Here is an 18,481-nt window from a genome sequence, read left to right as displayed (position 1 = left end):
CAGCCGCCTGCGGGGGCGGCTGTAGGTCAGCTTAGGATTCACCGGCTAGCGTAAGCCAATCACCTGCCGGGTGCGGGGCGGTGCTCGACACGCAATTTAACTTTTCCCCACGATGGCTGTCGCTGACGCGTTTGTTACTCGGTTGTGGTCGCGGCTCAGACAAATGATTTGTGTGAGGGTGTGTGTGTAGGTGTGTGTGTGTGTGTGTGTGTGTGTAGGTGTGTGTGTGTGTGTGTGTGAGCGCTTACGTAAAGAGCATAAAGCACCCTTTCTGGAACAGGAGAGGTCTGTAAGAGTGTCTGGGTTGACTTTGTTACACACACTCAAAAACACTCTCAAACACTCTGAAAATAGATGCCCCCCCCCCCCCCCCCACCTCTAGATAATCTCATTCGAGCGATCGTTACGCATTACCATGTAGTTCCCGTCGAAGAGTTATATTGAAGAGTGAGGAGGAGTCCTCTCCGCGGCCCTGACTTAGATAGATGGTTCACCGTTTTTTGGGGGACGGCGAAAAATACTGATGTCGTTACCGATGGATTTGTATTCAATCAGCGTCTGGTATTCAATCAGCGCCTCCAGGTCGTCCCTCCAAGTGTCGTTTTTTTTGGGGTAAACAGGATGTTCATTTGAATCGAGTGAGAGGCCTCGACTTCAATTCCAACACAAGTTTGTGTTTTCCGTCTCTCTCTCTCTCTCTCTCTCTCTCTCTCTCTCAAGGCAACACAGGGAGGAAGAGGAGTATCATTTATGTTTCCCCCGTCTAGACTTCCTCTTTGAAAGTCTCTCCCCCACCCCCCCCTCCCCCTCCCTTCCTCGCCATAACAGGCTAACAAAGACATAACGTGATTTCGTCCGAGGCTCAACTGGAAGTTAACTACATATATGGCCGACTCTCTAAATCCCCTCCTTTCCTTGATGGTGTATTGAGTGAAAGATAATAGCCGGTTTGGCTATGAAGACACTTTGCTTTGTTGTGTTTCTCCATGTATCCTAATGGCTGATGATTACCCCGCAATGACAGTGTCTGTGGCTGTGTGTCAAACAGAGGAGGGGTACGCGTCTGTCTGTCTGAATGTCTTTGTGCGTGTGCGTGTGCGTGTGCATGTGTGTGTGTGTGTGTGTGTGTGTGTCTGCGATGGAAGTGTCATTGGTAGCAACGTGCTATCGGCAGCTGTTGAGTGTCAGGCTTTTATTCCTTCTCGCTATATCGGCTAATTGTCACACGAGCCGGCTCGCCACAGAGACGTTGATTCATTATATAAACAGACAGTGAAAAGAGCAGTGTGCATGCTGAATATGATCTTCTATATCATACACCATCGTGTCATAAAAAACTACCAGAGCCCATGGGAAAATGTAAAAAATGTCAGTTATGTTGCCTTAAAAAATGACCCATACGACACACATCAGAGTCACATATGTTTTAATTTAAAAACGAAACAGAACGCAGAGAAAGACCTCCATCATGAGACCTGACCCCGACATTGTCTCTTAAATGAACTCTGTTATGTCACTGTCTCTTAACTTTTAGTTTCTTTTCCAGTAACTCGTCTTGTTCTGTGTTTTTTTTTTTTTTACTATGTGTTTCATAATGTTGACGCCCGTCTTGTCCAGGTCACCCTCGAAAAATAGACTTTTAATCTAAATGGCATTCACCTGGTTAAATAAAGGTTTAATAATAATAAGGTTAGCTGGATGAAAACAAAGTGAAGATTATTCAAGAAATTAAGAGGTGAAAGGTGTAGGAAAGAGTCAAATGAGAGGAGAGGAGATAAGATGAGATGAGGAGAGGAGAGGAAAGGAGATGAGATGAGATGAGGAGAGGAGAGGAGATGAGACGAGACGAGGAGAGGAGAGAAGAGGAGAGGAGAAGAGAGGAGAGGAGAGGAGATATGATGAGATGAGGAGAGGAGAGGAGATGAGAAGAGAAGAGGAAAGAAGAGGAGAAGAGAGGAGAGGAGAGGACTGGAGATAAGATATGAGGAGAGGAGAAGAGAGGAGAGGAGATGAGATGAGACGAGATGAGGAGAGGAGAGGAGAGGAGAAGAGAGGAGAGGAGAGGAGAGGAGAAGAGAGGAGAGGAGAGGACTGGAGATGAGATATGAGGGGAGGGGAGAGGAGAGGGAGAAGGAGGAAAACGCTATTATTAATGTCGGCTGATGACTGGGCCGCTGATACTTCTGAGTGTTTTAGGGCGAATGTTATGGCCATGTAACGAAGGCCTTGATTACTTTATTAGCCTCTTCAAGTCATTTGGCTAACGCTTACCAATGTGGCCCCCCCGCCCCTGAGATCCCTTTACCTCTTTCCCACCACACCCTCCACACCCTCCATACCACCACCTTCTCCATAACCCCTAACCCCCCCCCCCCCCCTCCCGTTTCCCGCTGCGCCCCGTGATGATGAAATCAAATTAGGTGGACTGGATGGGCCTAAATCACGGCCGGCGTTGCGGCCCGTGACATAAAGAATGGCCGCGACGAGGTTACCCGGAGTTCACGGCAGATAATGAAAGAGACAGGGAGGTAATAGCATGACGGAGTGGTGGGGTTCAGTGTACCGGGGGGTGGTGGGTGGGGAGGGAGGGGTGTGGGTTAATACGAGGGGAGGGGTGGAGGTTCATTTGGAGGGTACCTGCCTCTATGACCACTCCATCTGCTGGGGGGGGGGGCGCTCGTTCAACTCCTCCGCCGTCGCCCCCTTTCTCCACCTTTTTCCTTCCCATCTCTCTCTCTCTCTCTCTCTCCCCTGTCCTCACCTTCATCCTCGACCACCGTCTCCCACTTTCCATCCCTCTGTCGCGATCGTGATAAAGGTTTCACACTCAATTAAGTAAAGTATCACCTAAAAGGGGGTCTGGGTGGCGTTATCAGGGGGACGCTCACTAAGTACTTCGGGGATGGTTAGCCACTTCCATAATGGCACAGCTCCTCCGAGTCTATCAGTTAGAGAGAACCTGCCGTGTCAACTTGTATCAATTGCTCTAATTGACAACTAACATTGTCTCCCATCTGTAGACACCATGGTGGTCCAAAGTAGACCACGCCACGCATTGTCCACAACTTTATAGGCTTTGATATGGTTTTTACGACGGCCTCCACCTATATAGGAAGGTGTGGTGTATTTCTCAGTACAAAGGTGTCAAGTATCAATGCTGTAGGTCGGGGGAAGCTCGGAGAATAGAAGCCCACTGGGGTGAAGGCCTTGGTGCAGAAGATGACCATGTAGGGTGGGGGTCAGAAGCACACATTTAGCCCCAACTGACGTGGCCGACCTATAGATTGTGACCTTAAACGGCCCTTCCTTCTCCCTATATAACTTGTAGCAGAATGTCACATCTTTGGACTTTCGCGATCCGGCTCCTGAAAGTCTCCAGTCGTACTAGGCGTCTGTTGTCGACCTGTATCTTGTAGATTATTCCTATCAAGTGCTGAGTCGCTCGAACATTTCTTCTTCATCATCATGTCTTCAATCTTCCATGGTCGACGAGAAGATACAACAAAGGCTATGCACGAGAGTTCGGAACATGGCTTCAGGGATGTTCCTCCGTTCAGCCAGAGGAGCGTTCATAAGATCAAGAGTCACCATTCAAAGGTGTTTGATGGGGGTGGAGGTCACTGCAGGCCAATCAGCTTCAACAAAACCCTCGTCAGACAACGTCTCCTTGCATTGGGGGCGTCACCATTGTGAGAACGGGGGAACGGGTTTCCACGAGCTGTTGCATTGGAAGTACGTGGCATCGAATGTTGGGAGTCTTGAGATTGAAACCGCGAGAACCAAAGGTATTCAGACGGAGGTTATCCACACCTACGCTGCAGTGTAAATCTCTGAACGTGGGATTAAGTGAAACTTCAGCCCAACAGTCCAGAGCAAAGTATGCAAAAGTATTCAAACGGAGGTTTCCACGCAGTTAAGGCCATATCGTGTTTTTTTACGTAGTGTATTTAGGATTAAGTAAATTAATGTGAATACATTGAAAATTGCCCCGAAAAACAGTTTAATGTATGAAATGTCTTTTTTCATGCATTACACTTTCTTTTATTAAATGGCGGCGGCCTGTGGATCACGTCAGATGAACTTTACCGTACAGTAGTTTCTATCAGAAGCCAGAAGATGACTCAACAGATTGGGACGAACCCAGAATGAACCGCACGACCTCTTTCTAGGTCGTCCCTTCAGTGATAAAATATTGTATTACTTAATTAGACCTAGTTAATCATTAAATGTGGACACAGTAAGATATTAATAACCCTTGATATCCCTGATACAACCTCAATTAACTAAATGGTTTATGCTCTCAGTAAATCGTCGACATCTGCTGCCGTCTCAAGTTGTCAAGTTGTTTCCTCCAATCTAAATCTGTGGGAGTTAAATTATGTATCTAATTGATGGCTAATAGTTTACTGAAGACATTTGTAATTCCACCACGTTGGATAAACCTGTTACAAAAACAAAGTGCTCGAATGTTCCTCCAGAGCATTACCAGATGGTGGCTTCCAGGTGTGTGTGTGTGTGTGTGTGTGTGTGTGTGTGTGTGTGTGTGTGTGTGTGTGTGTGTGTGTGTGTGTGTGTGTGTGTGTGTGTGTGTGTGTGTGTGTGTGTGTGTGTGTGTGTGTGTGTGTAAATGCGTGCCCCGGTAATTCTAACCTAACAAGACACCTGTCGCTGTTTACAGTCTGTCCCCGTGTTTTTTTTTTTGCCCTCTCATTACCGAATACCACCACACGAGTATCCTGTTCCCAAACACACGTCATGCCTTCGACACACGCCGCCAGTTAGTCAACACGGGCTGACCCCTGACCTTTTCAAAAGGCAGTGATCATTTGCTTCCTGTTGCTCCCCAAACGGGGAAATGAGACCAGCAGGGCTCTTAGTGGAAATACGTTTGTATATCTTTTTCCCCCGCGTTTCTCATTAGCCACACGGCAAAAGCGGCAAAGCGTGGCTCGCTGCAGCGATTTCTGAGATTTCTGAGATTCTTTCTGACGCTGGGCAGCTGGAGTAGCCTCGGGGTCTTTTGAAGATGCTAACGCAACGGAGTCTTCTGAAGATGCTAACGCAACGGAGTCTTTTGAAGATGCTAACGCAACGGAGTCTTCTGAAGATGCTAACGCAACGGAGTCTTTTAAAGATGCTAACGCAACGGAGTCTTCTGAACATGCTAACGCAACAAGCAGCCAAAAACGCTTTTGACAATTTAATCATGGAGCTCAAATGTAACATGACGCTGACATGTCTCAGCCACATGTGAGGCTTTGTTCCACACGTCTCCATCTCAAAGGCTCGGATTTGAATGGTGGCTAATGTCCAACAACAACAACAAAAAACACACACATTGTGGGCTTTTATCTGATATTAATCAGAACAAATATGTTTCATCTCGTTGCTCTCTGAGGACCAAAACCTGTGAGTGTCGTGGATTCAAACCCTAAAGGCGGCCCCTCCTTCACCCTCCCGCTCTCCCAGTGACCTTGAGGCCACCTTGTCCTCCAGTCACCAAACTGGGCTGTAATGCCGTTAGGCCGGGGCGGCCAAACGGAAATAAAAAGGCCGTGATGTGTTGCCGGCGGCGGGGGCTTGTTGACCGGCTTTTATTACAGCGGGGGATGAGAGCGCTTGATGCCTTCATTTAGGGCGCCGAGCACCCGGCGCTGACTGCACCGTGATAGCACTGGCCCCTGTGGCACCGCAAAAGAAGCAGGCCGTCACTGGTGTGTGTGTGTGTGTGTGTGTGTGTGTGTGTGTGTGTGTGTGTGTAGTCCAGGCTGGCATGGTGCAGGCGCGCTCGTAAAGCCGACAGCTAGACATATGTGTGGATCCCCCCCGTTAAAATGTTACTACTAATCACTATGGATGGCTACTTGCTGGCTCACAACTTCAAACACACGCACACACACACACAGTCGCACACTGTACGCACACGCAGGAAAACCCCAAAAGCAAACCATATCCAAGCCATAGCAGTTATGGCCCGACCTTCTGGAGAATTGGATGTGACTATTGTTCCCCTGGGAGTGGCGTTCCTTTCCCAGTTTGGACTTTGCTGCGTCCTCAATGTGTCATGTATGGCACTAGAAACGTATTCAAGGTGATTCATTATGTGATTTTTTTCCACCTATTACAGATATATGGGGAGTACCAAAGTGTCACCGTGGGTTTCCCCCAAGCGGTTATTTATAGAATCTTACAAATATGATGCGGCACGTCCCTCCTCGTGCAGCCGTGCGGATCAAGCTGAGGTTCGCCGAGGGGTTGGCAGACCCATAAAAGTCGATGTTGCGTATCTTAAGACCCCTCTGCGTTGTGTTGTAATGTCACCGAGGAGGGAGAAAAAAGGGGGGGGGAGGGGCGCAGGTAACATTGTGTTGGATAAAAAGCGAGCAGGTGGAAGGGCATAATGCCAGGTTCCCCTCGGCTGATGGACTCGATCCCTCGGCGACCTCTTGACCCTGACATCTTTGTAGATGTTATGTGAGGTCTTTAGCTGTTCTCAGTAAATATCATTTAAATGCGACCCTCAGTGGTCCAGAGATTATAACCCCCCCCCCCTACCCCACCCCCTCCAGTAAAAGCTTTTATTTCAACAACATGAATGAATGTCATCGGTGTAGCCTCCTCCCATCAATCCCCGTCTCCTTGGCCTCGGGTGAAGCTGTATGACTCAGGGAAGGCCAAGAGAGGTACTCTCGGTGCGAGGGTTATTCACACCAACGGTACAGCCCTGTCGCTTACGTGTGTGTGTGTGTGTGTGTGTGAGAGAGAGAGAGAGAGAAAGAGAGGTGACTTGTGTGTTTGTGTGCTGGCGATGGAGTAAATAAACACATCGTTGGGGAGGTCATGGAGGCAAAGGTGAAACGGCGGTTTCAATCGATAGCCACAGTGTGTGTGTGTGTGTGTGTGTGTGTGTGTGTGTGTGTGTGTAGGCAGGTGTAAGCACCCCTCCTCCCTCTGCCTCTCCCTAGCTAACTCCGTTACCCCACTTGTTAGCCAATGGAGGGTGACCCCACGCACACACTCTCTCTCACACACACACACACACACACACACAGAGCTGATAGAAGCACCTGACTAATGGGCCATAATGAGAGGCGACCACAGAGGGAAGCTTCTTTAACGGCTCGCCCAGGGGACTTGGGTCTCTGTGTGTGTGTGTGAGTGTGTGTGTGTGTGTGTATACATGTGCATAGGCCATTTGGTGTGTGCGTGTCCACATGCGTGTGAATAGGTGCACCGTGGGTGACCCCGCTCCAGCACCAAGGTGTCTGTCCTGATGTCATTAGCTGAGGGCAGTGTGAGGTCATCCCTCACTCACCGTGGGGGCCGCGGGGCGTGTTCCAGGGAACCGACACGATTTTAGACATTTCCCTTGTTATCAGAAATTATGACCTGCATTTCCACGAGTTAGGTGTGGATTTTTAAAGGTGCAACAGCAAATTAGTCCCCCCCCCCACCTCATCTCCCTGGGTCGGATACAGGAGGGGTTTGGAAGGGAGATGGATTTATTTTAATTATGTAGCTTTTCAAACGGGAGTGTTGTGATCAAATTTACTGCTTTGACAAATAAAAGAAGAGGATTTTCTCGAGAGGAATCGGAGCCGCACGCATTCCTATAATCGTTTGGACTTGCCGATCCCCAATTTCCTGGAGCGCCAAATTGATATCGTCAAATACCTCGATGAGAATCCACCCCAAAAGAGTATTCTTTCTTTGTAAAGAGAAAATGAAGAAGCTGGAGCCAACACGTATCACCCACACCCATCCCCATCCTCAAATAGTACCCGCTGCCTGTCTGTCAGCGTAATGCCTCCAGATTAGATCACCCACAAAGTGTGTGTTGGCTGGACGTGACCACCAATCCCCCCCCCTCTGAGTCGATAAGCCTCTATTCTCCTCTTTTTCGCTGATATGATCGGTGTCTTCAGAAGCACTCAGGCCACTTTTTACAGCAAATATCAGGGTTAAAAAATAAAAAAAAATCCTGCCAGCCCGTCTGCCTGCGTGAGTGTGCGGCCTCCCCTGGTGTGCGCGCGCGCGTGTGTTGTGTGCGCGTCTCGTCCATCTAGCTGTCGGCGTCTATCGACCAGGGGCCATCATGTGTGTTTTGGCCCGAGCGAGGCCGCAGATGCTGCGGGGCTATTAGGTGCCCATTGTTTGTTTTGAATGGCAACGGAAACAAAATTGGTCTCATTGTGATCTTATTGTGGGTAACCCTACCTCCCTCTGTGGCCAGGGGAGGCAAAAACCAATCCTAATTCACTTACCCCGCCCCGGCATTGGCTTTTCTAATGCTTTTTGAGGGATGAAAATATGGCGACATGCAATAAGTGTCAACAGCACGGAGGCCGTAAAAAGGCAGCAGAGAGATGGACGGATCGAGGAGTGGACGTATGAATAAGTATTGCTTTTGTTTCCCTTCTTTCTCTTCTCGCGCTATAGTTCCCTCCTTCTCGGCGACTTCTTTTCCTTTCCATTTCCCGTCCTTTTTCTTCCCCCCCCCCCCCTCCCCCCCGCGCCGCGTGGCTCCAGCCGGAGCATTAGCGAGGCCTCGCTATTGGCTCGTAATTTATGGGGTCCATAAGTGGGTCAGATTGATAGGGCTGTTTAAGGGGAGCACGCCGAGACGCCACTTTATCTAATACATAGAGACAGACCCTGAGGATATAGGGTTAACCTCAGTCACACACACACACACACACACACTGTGTGCGAGGACACGTGTGGATGTCATGTGCACACTTATACTCCCAGCTCCATCGATGTTACAAAGACGAATATTTTGTGTTTTGCTCAGTGAGAAAAAGGCGACTGTGGGTCAGTGGGTAGCAGGTCCCGTCTTTCAATCAGGGGGTTGGTGGTTCAATCCCCGCCCTAGTCGATGTGTCCTTGAGCAAGACACTTAACCCTGAATTGCTCCCTGTAGCTGAGTCTACGGTGTGTGAATGTAACAGGATTGTAAGTCGCTTTGGATAAAAGTGTTAACTAAATCACGTGTAATGTAAAAAAATGTCGTTGGAAATTGTGTGTACCGGCCCTTTAACTGGGCCGCCATCATTTGCACGTGGAGAGACGAAAATACATCGGAAAGCTTCAACACCATTTAGAGGTTAAGAGAGAAGCTGGAGAATCGAGTGGACATGGTGCATTCTGGGAAATGTAGGATAGGTCAATGGTTAGAAAGCAACCATATCGCCATCTTTATATATAATAAGTAAATAATAATTGGTGGCACAACCACATCAGCTGCACAATGTCCCTGGACACACACGTCTATTTCCACTCTGACACACACACTCACGCTGAGACATTTCCATGAGCCACTTCCCCCGCACGGCCTCCCGTCGTGTGCTTGTTTTGGGGTTTAAAACCCGGATCAGGTGATGTCTGCCCGGCCCTCGTCCTCCAGGCCAGAGCGAGCCCTCCGGCTCTCGGGCCCCGGCAGCGAGCAGCCAATCAGCACGGGCCAAAGCTCTGGAGAGAAAGACGATCTGCCCACAGCGGGCCAACCCTGCCCTCTCATCTGCCCTTCACACACACACACACACACACACACACACTCACTCAGACCCACCCTCTCCTCTGCCCCCTGCGGACCCACTGTAATGATGTCTGTTGACCTCTGACACAAAGGCCGCCCTGGCAGATTAGTTTACAAGTGGCCGAGGGACTCGGGGTTTCAAATTCTAACCCTGACAATTTTCTGCATTGATTATGAATACTTTTTTTTCTTCTGCTTTTTTTCCTGTGTGGTCATGCCACCATCGTCGGGAAGGCCCTCGAGCGATTGCAATACCAAATGTGTCCACACGACTAGTGCAAGTGAACCCCCATATTAGAAAGTGTGCTGGTCTAAAATGTGGGGAAATAAAAAGTGGAGAAATTCCACCCGTATGTTGTCATTACAAATATTATGAAAACCTTAATGAAACGCAACATAAGCTCGAACACACACACACACACACACTTTATCAACAAACATAAGTACCACGACCCCTAAATGCATTCTCCAACACGTCTAATATATATGCATGCATTCAAACACAAACACACACACGCACACACACACACACACACTCGGACGTCGGCGATGAGAAGTGGCTCGTGAGTAATAGCCTGGCTGTCTGGCAGGCAGCTGCTGGGCCTACTGTTTACATGCCATCTGATTACCCTAATTTCAAATGCATGCATGGCAGCTAGGCTGATAAATAGTCCCCCCCCCAACCCTCCACCCACCAACCACCACCTTCTATTTCCCTATTGTCAGCCACACTGCAGGCTAGTCAGCCAGGCGGACCCATAATACCTTTTTGATTATTCAATAAATAACCCATAATTCGACATTGATTGGGGCCGTGAATGGGCTTTGTGGGGAGGAGGAGGAGGAGGAGGAGGAGAGGAGGAAGGAGGAAGGATTGGTGAGATGGCTGTGCAGGGTATCGACCAGCGGTGGTCAGCGCTTCGATGACCACCGCTGGTCGTTGGGGGTCATTGCTTTGCGTAAATCCACAACAGAGAGCAATGTGTGTGTGTGTGTGTGTGTGTATGGGAGCTTCTCCACTGATGTGATTAGGGTAAGGGTCATTAGTTCAGCCTCATTGCTTGTCCAAACAAAGATGTCCAAGACTAATCGGAGGCTACTTAATAATTTGGGTGATGGATGAACGACAGTGACGCGGAGCTTTCTTTCTTCCTTTCTTCCGTTTCCCGTTCTCCATATTTAAATGTGCCCATCGTGGGTCACATTGGCAAAACATTTGCTGGAACGTCAACTGTCCACATGTTGTAATAGTTCTGGAGTCGGAGCGCCACCTTCACCCCACCAGGAGCGCCAGTATTCGGCCCCCCTCGCCGGCCTCGGGTCCATTATGTTAACCGCCCTGATGAACATCGATCCCTCGATTCTCATCTTTCGCTTCCGGGCAATACGACTCTCACTTCATTGCTTTTTTTTGTTTTTTTTGTTAAGAATTTCGCCGATGTACCTCAGCCCCCCAAATTACCCCCCACCCCCCCTTCGCTTTTTGGGTGTGACATGGTTAGCATGGACCGCATTGAAACCCGTCCCCGCATGGATTATTCCTTTCTCCTAAGTAGGATGGATTTTATGGTGCTTGCCTGATCACTATCTGAAACCCACTAATCGTTTGCATGCTGTCTCTGTGTGCGTGTGTCTGTGTGTGTGTGTGTGTGTGTCCCTGCCCGCTGCCTTGATGTTGCCATTGAAGTGTCCCTGGCGTTGTACTTATTGGAGCTCCCTGATGTTAGATATTGGAATATTGATCCAGGAGAATGTTTAGCTTTCACTCCTCTCTGGTTTCATTTATACGCTCACACAGCTGACGCCCGCTTCACACAGCAGTACAAGCTGCAGATGTGGCGGTACATGAGGGACCCAGATCAAATCAAACTCTCAATCAATGCCGGTGGAGGGAGGGGGGAGGAGAGGGAGGAAAAAAAGAGGGATTTCGCACACGGCGTCTTGCATATCTGATGGGAGATTGAAGCCACAAGGCATTGTGGGAAAAAAAGGAACAGTTAAAAATTGTAACACCCGGTTCTGCTTCTCCTGTGTTCCGTGTCTCCTATGTCTCCGCTGTGTCTTCTCTGTCTTAATTGTTTAATTCCCTGCACCTGCCCTCAGCCACTCTTGCCTCGTTACTGTCTGATGTCGTACACCTGTGTTTCCCCCCCTATATATTGTGTCAGTCTTTCCCTTGTCTGCTGTGGGATTGTAGTCTCTAGTTCCGTGTCTTTTTCCTGTCGTATCTGATCCTGTCTGCTTCGACCCTGCCTGCCTGCCCTGACCGACGATCCTCTGCCTGCCCCTTTTGGACCTTGTTTTTTTTGTAAACTGTTTTGCCTCATTAAAGAGTGTTTTTTTTGTTATTTATATTGCGTCCAGCCTGTCTCTCTGCGCCTGAGCCTCACCCCGTCACAAAGACCTGACAAAAATGTTCTCTCCATTGCCTTCAATTCCTTGTGTTTGTATCGGCGGTCGGGGGCAAACTTTGTGGGGTTTGTAGAAGACGTCGTGACGTTTGACACCCAGAGATCTACTTGACCTACGCTGACAAACACACACACACACACACTCACACTCAAGTGTCTCCAGAACAGACTCATGTGCAGTCATCGCCACTTAAAAAGGCAGTTTGAGAACTTTACACAAAAAAGGGCGGGGAGGAAGCAGCGTACAGCAGCTCTCCAGAGACAGCGGCTCAGCAAGTCTCCGTTTCACAACAGTTGCATTGCAGCGCGACGTTGGCTTCCTATTAAATACCTTCTCCCAATTGCCCATTATTCCACCGCTATAAAACCACCGCAGACTGCTTCGAGAGGGCTGTTTTTAACCCCCTCCCCCCCCCCCTCCATCACCCCACGTCCTTTTTTTGTTTCGGAAAACATGTTTCATGCGGCTCAGCTCTGAGAGAGAGAGGGGGGAGGGGAGGGAGGGGAAGAAAAGGTAAATTAATGAAGTGAAACGTTTGATGTTGTAAATAAAAAGCAGACTGGTCGTGGGTGAGAGGCTGGGGCTAATGGACTTTGTTGGATGGGAGGTGTGGAGCTGCTGATCTTACGTTTAAAAAAAAGTGAACTTCTCAGAAACGATGCCAAACCCCCCCCCCCCCTCCCCCTCCCTCCGGTCCCCCCTTTGCTGGATCACTCGCCTTGGGCATTCACATCACATGGCGGGGCTGATTATTATGCAATTACAGCGAGGTAAAACACAACAAAAAAGGCACCGCCTCATCTGTGAGAGAGTGTGTGTGTGTGTAACGGTGTGTGTGTTTTGCGTCCACATATTATGTGTGTGTCTTAACACACCCTTGTACTCCTCTAGTTTTAATTCCAGCAGACGGAATGAAGGAGACGAGCGGGGGGGGGGGGGGGAAGGAAAGGAAAGGAAAGGAAAGGGAAAGGAGACGTAGGGAAGTACGAGGGAGGAGAATAAAAGATTCAGGAGCAGTTCTTAGAAGTTAACAGAAAACTAAAAAAAAAAAAGAGAGAGAGAGTAAATTGTGGATGATGAGGAGCCGGGAGATTGGGGGCTGACGGGAATAAAAGAAGAGGACGAGAGTGGTTGAGAAGTTAAAAGGGAAAAGGGGAAGAAATGAGAACACACGATCATGAAGGTTAAACAATGGCGGTGGTCATTACGCTTCACTTTCAATGAGAGGAGAGAAATCACCCCCCCACACATTTATAATTCATATCCTCAATTACCACTAATAAAGTGGCATGAATGGGGCCAGCCCAGGGAGCGGCGCAGGCACAATTACATGTGGTACGGCCCGGCATTAACATTTTCTATTTGAACATTTTTCAGCCTCAATTTCTCTTGGAGTTAATAAGAGCGATGATCCCTCCTTGACTTTTTCACAGAATTATTGTATGGTTATAATATTCCAATCTATTAGCCCCCCCCCCCCCACCCCTTCAACCCACTTCGCCGTAATGTATTCTGCCATTTAATAGCCTGACCTGGCAGGATAGAGAGATGGGAAGAGAGAGAGAGAGAGAGAGAGAGAGAGGGAGGGGGGAATAGAGAGAACATGACATTGATGAGAGGAGTGGGTCTTGTCGTTTTGACCCCACAGGGGGTGAGACAAAGGTCTCACACATCCCGCACAGCGTTAGAATTGAGGTCTCTCGCGGGGCCGTGCCTATCATCGGTGGCAGGAGTTCTGCTTCTTCCTCATTCTGCCGGGCTGGTTCTGAATCTCACCGCGATGCAACCGGTCCTCACCCCCGACGCGCGGAATACCGCCGCTCGGTGGGCGTTTTTAAAAAGCGCCGTATACGAGGCCCCCTATCGCGCGTGGTCGGGCCTTCAGCGTACTCCCGTTACAAGTCCGCTTCGGGCGGTGGCGGGGTGGAGCTTGGATGGGTCCAACAAACACAGGACTTTCACCCAGGAGACTGCTGTTCATGTGTGAACATCAATGGTCCCTTCATTTTGCCTTATTTTTGCTTTACAAACACATAAGAAAAGGAACTTATTTATCATAATATTTGTTATTTTTCTACCTCTCTCGCCAAAGTAAAAGTAGACCGTGTTGACATTTTATTTTGAAAAGAGGCTGTACTCAAATATGATATGCTTTACGCTGTTGATGATGTGAACATGCAGACTTTACTATACATTTCATTTATCCATAGCTTACAATCCTGTTACATTCATACACCGTAGACTCAGCTACAGGGAGCAATTCAGGGTTATGTGCCTTGCTCAAGGACACATCGACTAGGGCGGGGATTGAACCGCCAACCCCCTGATTGAAGGACGGACCTGCTTCCCACTGACCCACAGTCGCCCACGTGCAGTTGACATGCTCCGTAAACGTCGACCCGTTAGACCACCGCTATCGATCATTCTGCTGCTATCTGAGTAGAATGGACATAATGCACGAGCATCGACGGTAAAGCCAGTTGGGACATGTCGTGGGCAGAGATATTACCTCAGCAGGAACTGCGTGTCCTCGTTTGTTTGTGAAATCAAAAGTTGCTTTCAGCCAGCGACACATAAAAAGCATCAACGGTCCAGCGCTCGCGTCGCATTATTATCCCGCATGGAGCCACATGCCCGATCCTCGTCTAATAGTCCCCGTTTACTCCACCTCTCATCATCCTCCCTGTTTTGTGTTCCCTCCATCCTCCCACATAAAATGGAAGAGGAAAAAAAAGTATTCAGCAAAAAACCTGCCTGCCTGCATTTTTTATATGAAAATATCAAAGTGTTCAGAGCTTGTAAAACGCCGCAGGACCGACGGCTGAGCAGACGACACCCGCGGCCTGGAAACGTCTCTCGTGGAGGCGGCGGCGAGGATCCAAAGAGGTAGAACGACGCAGAAGAGAACGGAGAATTCACACAAGCTACGACATCGATCCGAACTTCTACACCTCCAGTACGGGGATTTATGTGGAGATCACACCCCTTGCTAACACACACACACACACACACACGCACCATGTGGCTCGCTGAGAGCCAGCTGTTCCTTTCCACTTCACATCACGATGGGCTAACGACTGATAATCCCCCATAGCTTTCCCCTCAAAGGAGCGAAGGCAGCAGCCATGATCTAACTCCTATTGAATTCCAATTACCCTCCACCGGGATTTCACAATAAGAGTCCCGGCCCTCCGCCTCCCCCACCTCTTCCTCCACCACCACCACCACAACCGCTAACACCACCTTCACTTGTACCGACACAATAAGAGCCACCACCCACATGCCTGGAGATACAGGAACATCGGGAACACGTGTTTATTGTTACGCACTAGTTATTCACTTGTTATGATCTAATTTAAATTACATTGAGATGATTTGGCAGGACCGAGCGCTTAACTTGACTTGAAACAAATTGTAGGGAGAACCTATCTCCCCACACACACACATAGCAACAGTTGCACCCTCGACTGGTCTTGCCCACCCGCTTTTCTTTCTACCCCTGGCAGGTTTGCCCTCTCTGCCAGGCAGGGTCCCTTGTAAAAGAACAGCTTCAATGAACGGAGGCCCAGCAGGAAGCCAGGCATGCTCGCACTCTTAAAACCCCTCCACTCCCTTCAAGCACACGACTCCCTCCCTCCCTCCCTCGTCTCCTTCCTCCTATCCCCTTCTCGCCTCCCAGTTAACAGCTTTATGGGCACGTATGAGGAGCGATTGTGCGACTTACAACATCGCCGACGGACAGCTCTCCGCGCGTTCAATCACGGGACGATAAATCACGCGGTTGGAAAACGTGTACGACGCCGCGGTCCCTAACCAACAATACAATATCTATAATCGAGTGTAACAGCTCCAAGCCAAGGTGACTGGTAGCATTTCAAGTCCCAGTCCCCCCTCCCCTCCCCTCCCCTCTCCCTCCCCTACCCCCTTTCAACCCACATATCTGGTTTGATTTTACCCCATGAAGCGGTGGATTCCAGTCTTTCAGGGAACAACACCGGGCAATAAAAGCAACGGGTGGCTCCGGGGGGCGGCGGGGGGGGACCGAGGGCGATGGGATTCCTGGCGAAGTCCGAGGCGGGTGGAGAGAGAGGCCTCGACGTAAAAAAAGAGGAGAAATGCCCAGAGTCGGGGGATGTAGGAGGACGTTAACGCCGGCTACACCGTTTAGATGAACGCACGCATTTACAGTCAAACTCACTGTTTTTCCGTGAGAAAATGAGGGCTGGACTGAGTGCGAACGTTTTTCCTGCTTCCCCCCCCCCCCCCCCCCCCAAAAGTGAAAAAGTAAAGAAAGGTTTTTGGACATATTTGTGGAAACGTCACCTTGGCGTATTCATGCCGTTACCGATGGAGCACATTCTGCAGGACCCACCATGTCCTTCAGTGCTCATTGGACCAATCTAAATAACCCAAACGGTCACTTTAAAATGAATAAAACTTTGAATCAAAAGGAAAAAAGAAAAATAATATGTATAGTGATTACGCAATAAAGCGATCATTAACTGTTCCCCCCCCCCCCCCCCAAAAACACTGTGTCACTAGGGTTTATAGTTGTAATTTTAACAATCGTCAGCGTCTGGGTGATTCTGACCATGACACCACGGCTGGTGAACGAAATAACAGAGACAAAAAACGTTAAACTGGTTTAAAAATAAATAAATGACATCTGCAGCACCCAATGTGTCGGGTGGGGTGGGGGCCAAAGGTGAAGGAGAGTTTGTGTGGCACTCTGAACTGTGGTATTGGCCCTCGGGTTTGTTTTCCCCCCTCCTTAAAATGTCCTCATTCCCACTTTAATGTCTCTCTACTTTTAGATGATTACAGTATAATGGAGAGATGGAGTCATGGCATGGTTTATTACCACACACACACACACACACACACACATGCTTACGAGCATCCAAATGACCCCAAGGACACGGGGCGACATAGCAACAGCAGTAGTCCAAATAAGAAGATTACATTTTGAGTTTCCCGTGCTCAGACAGCTCGCTATGTTTTGACCTTTTGAATTTGAACATGACTCGATGAGCTCCGGTTGAATGTCCATTGAAGATGAACGCCATCAGATCAGGTCGAAATGAAAACGTCCTCCCTTCTTTTCCCTCCCTTTACGCCATCTCTTTCTTCTTGTGTCAGGACTGGGATGTAAACCTTCAAACGGGAAGTAGAAGGAACAGATTTTGTTCTCATAACCTCGCTCAAACTTTCACTCTGACGTGTTTCTGGGAGTTGAAGGTCTGTGAAGCTGCGTTCGAGGGGAAAATTGGAGTCGTATAATAATACGACTCCAATTTTCCTTTGTTGCGCTAATGCAACACGTCGTTTTGAATATCGCAAAGGGTGCAAAGTCTGGAAAAGTGAGCGACCGCGGCTTCTTTCTGAAGAGGGAGAGAGAGAGACAGAGAGAGAGAGACAGAGAGAGAGAGAGAGAGAGAGAGAGAGAGAGACAGAGAGAGATAGAGAGAGACAGAGAGAGACAGCTTTCGCTTCATTTCGCTTGTAATGCGACTATCGCGGCCGCTAACAAGCTTCTGTTCCATTAGCTTTCCATGAATGCTTTTCTTTTCTTCTCTCTCTCAGAAAAACAACACTTTGTTTCCAATGAACTCCAAACAAACAAATTCTGGAGAATAAGTTCATTCACGTCGCTATCAGAAGGATCGACACGAAGCGACAGCCGAGGACGCAGCTAGCGAGCGCGAGACAGGAAGCAGCTAGCCTGGCTAGCATCGCAAGGAGTTTCAGCCGAGGCATTGAGACGTCGAGGCTCTCCGGTGAGAGGCCAGCTTGTTGTGGATGCCTCCCCTCCTCCTCCCCCTCCTCAATTATCATGTCAATACATCAAACGTTTTACAAGCCCCGCTCCGCAGTCCAGCTTTCAGCGAGACTAAGAGACGAGTAGAAGAGGGAGCGCGATCTGCGAACCATCGGTGACCCACGAGGGTGCTTTTGACGGTTATGAGTCGAACGGAATAACATGAGCGAGGCATTGTTCGCTCGATTCCCTCCTACGAGTGTGCGTGGGTGCTTGTCTTTGTGTGTGTGTGTGTGTGTGTGTGTGTGTGTGTGTGTGTGTGTGTGCGCGTCACGGCCATCTATCCTCTCAGACATGTTTAATAGGGCTTTGGCTGCGTTGACCGAGGGTGTAAATGTGTCATACTTTATGAGAAATCCCAAAGAAGAGGGCTAACATTAATCACCGGCTCTTGTTTATGAAAGTCATAAATGTTTCACTGAGTGCTTTATTGTTGGCTGCCGAGATTTGGAGAAGCGTAGAGGGGTTCTTAATGTGTGTGTGTGTGTGTTCAGTCCCCCACTGTGTCACGGTAGCCCCCCAAACCTATGAGAAACTCTCTCTCTCTCTCTCTCTGTCATGTTGTCAGGATGACATCACCCTGCCCTTTGACCCACATCGTCAGGAGAGCGCTGATTGGATGATTGGCTTATGGAGGACATCCACATTGACTCCAAACTCGATTCTGCTGATGTCAGGCGCTATTAGAACTGACGACGCGCACACAAGGCCGA

At 49.0% G+C, this 18,481-nt stretch overlaps 1 protein-coding gene across 1 annotated transcript in view; it reads left to right on the top strand.

Moving 5' to 3' along the window:
* The window catches only part of rnf220a (ring finger protein 220a), a 158,664-nt gene that overhangs the window by 75,708 nt on the left and 64,475 nt on the right, over nucleotides 1-18,481 (top strand). The window lies entirely within an intron of this gene.

The sequence above is a fragment of the Pseudoliparis swirei genome, chromosome 8 (assembly GCF_029220125.1).
Source record: "Pseudoliparis swirei isolate HS2019 ecotype Mariana Trench chromosome 8, NWPU_hadal_v1, whole genome shotgun sequence".
NCBI lineage: Eukaryota > Metazoa > Chordata > Actinopteri > Perciformes > Liparidae > Pseudoliparis > Pseudoliparis swirei.
This window is presented reverse-complemented; position numbering and strand designations above follow the sequence as displayed.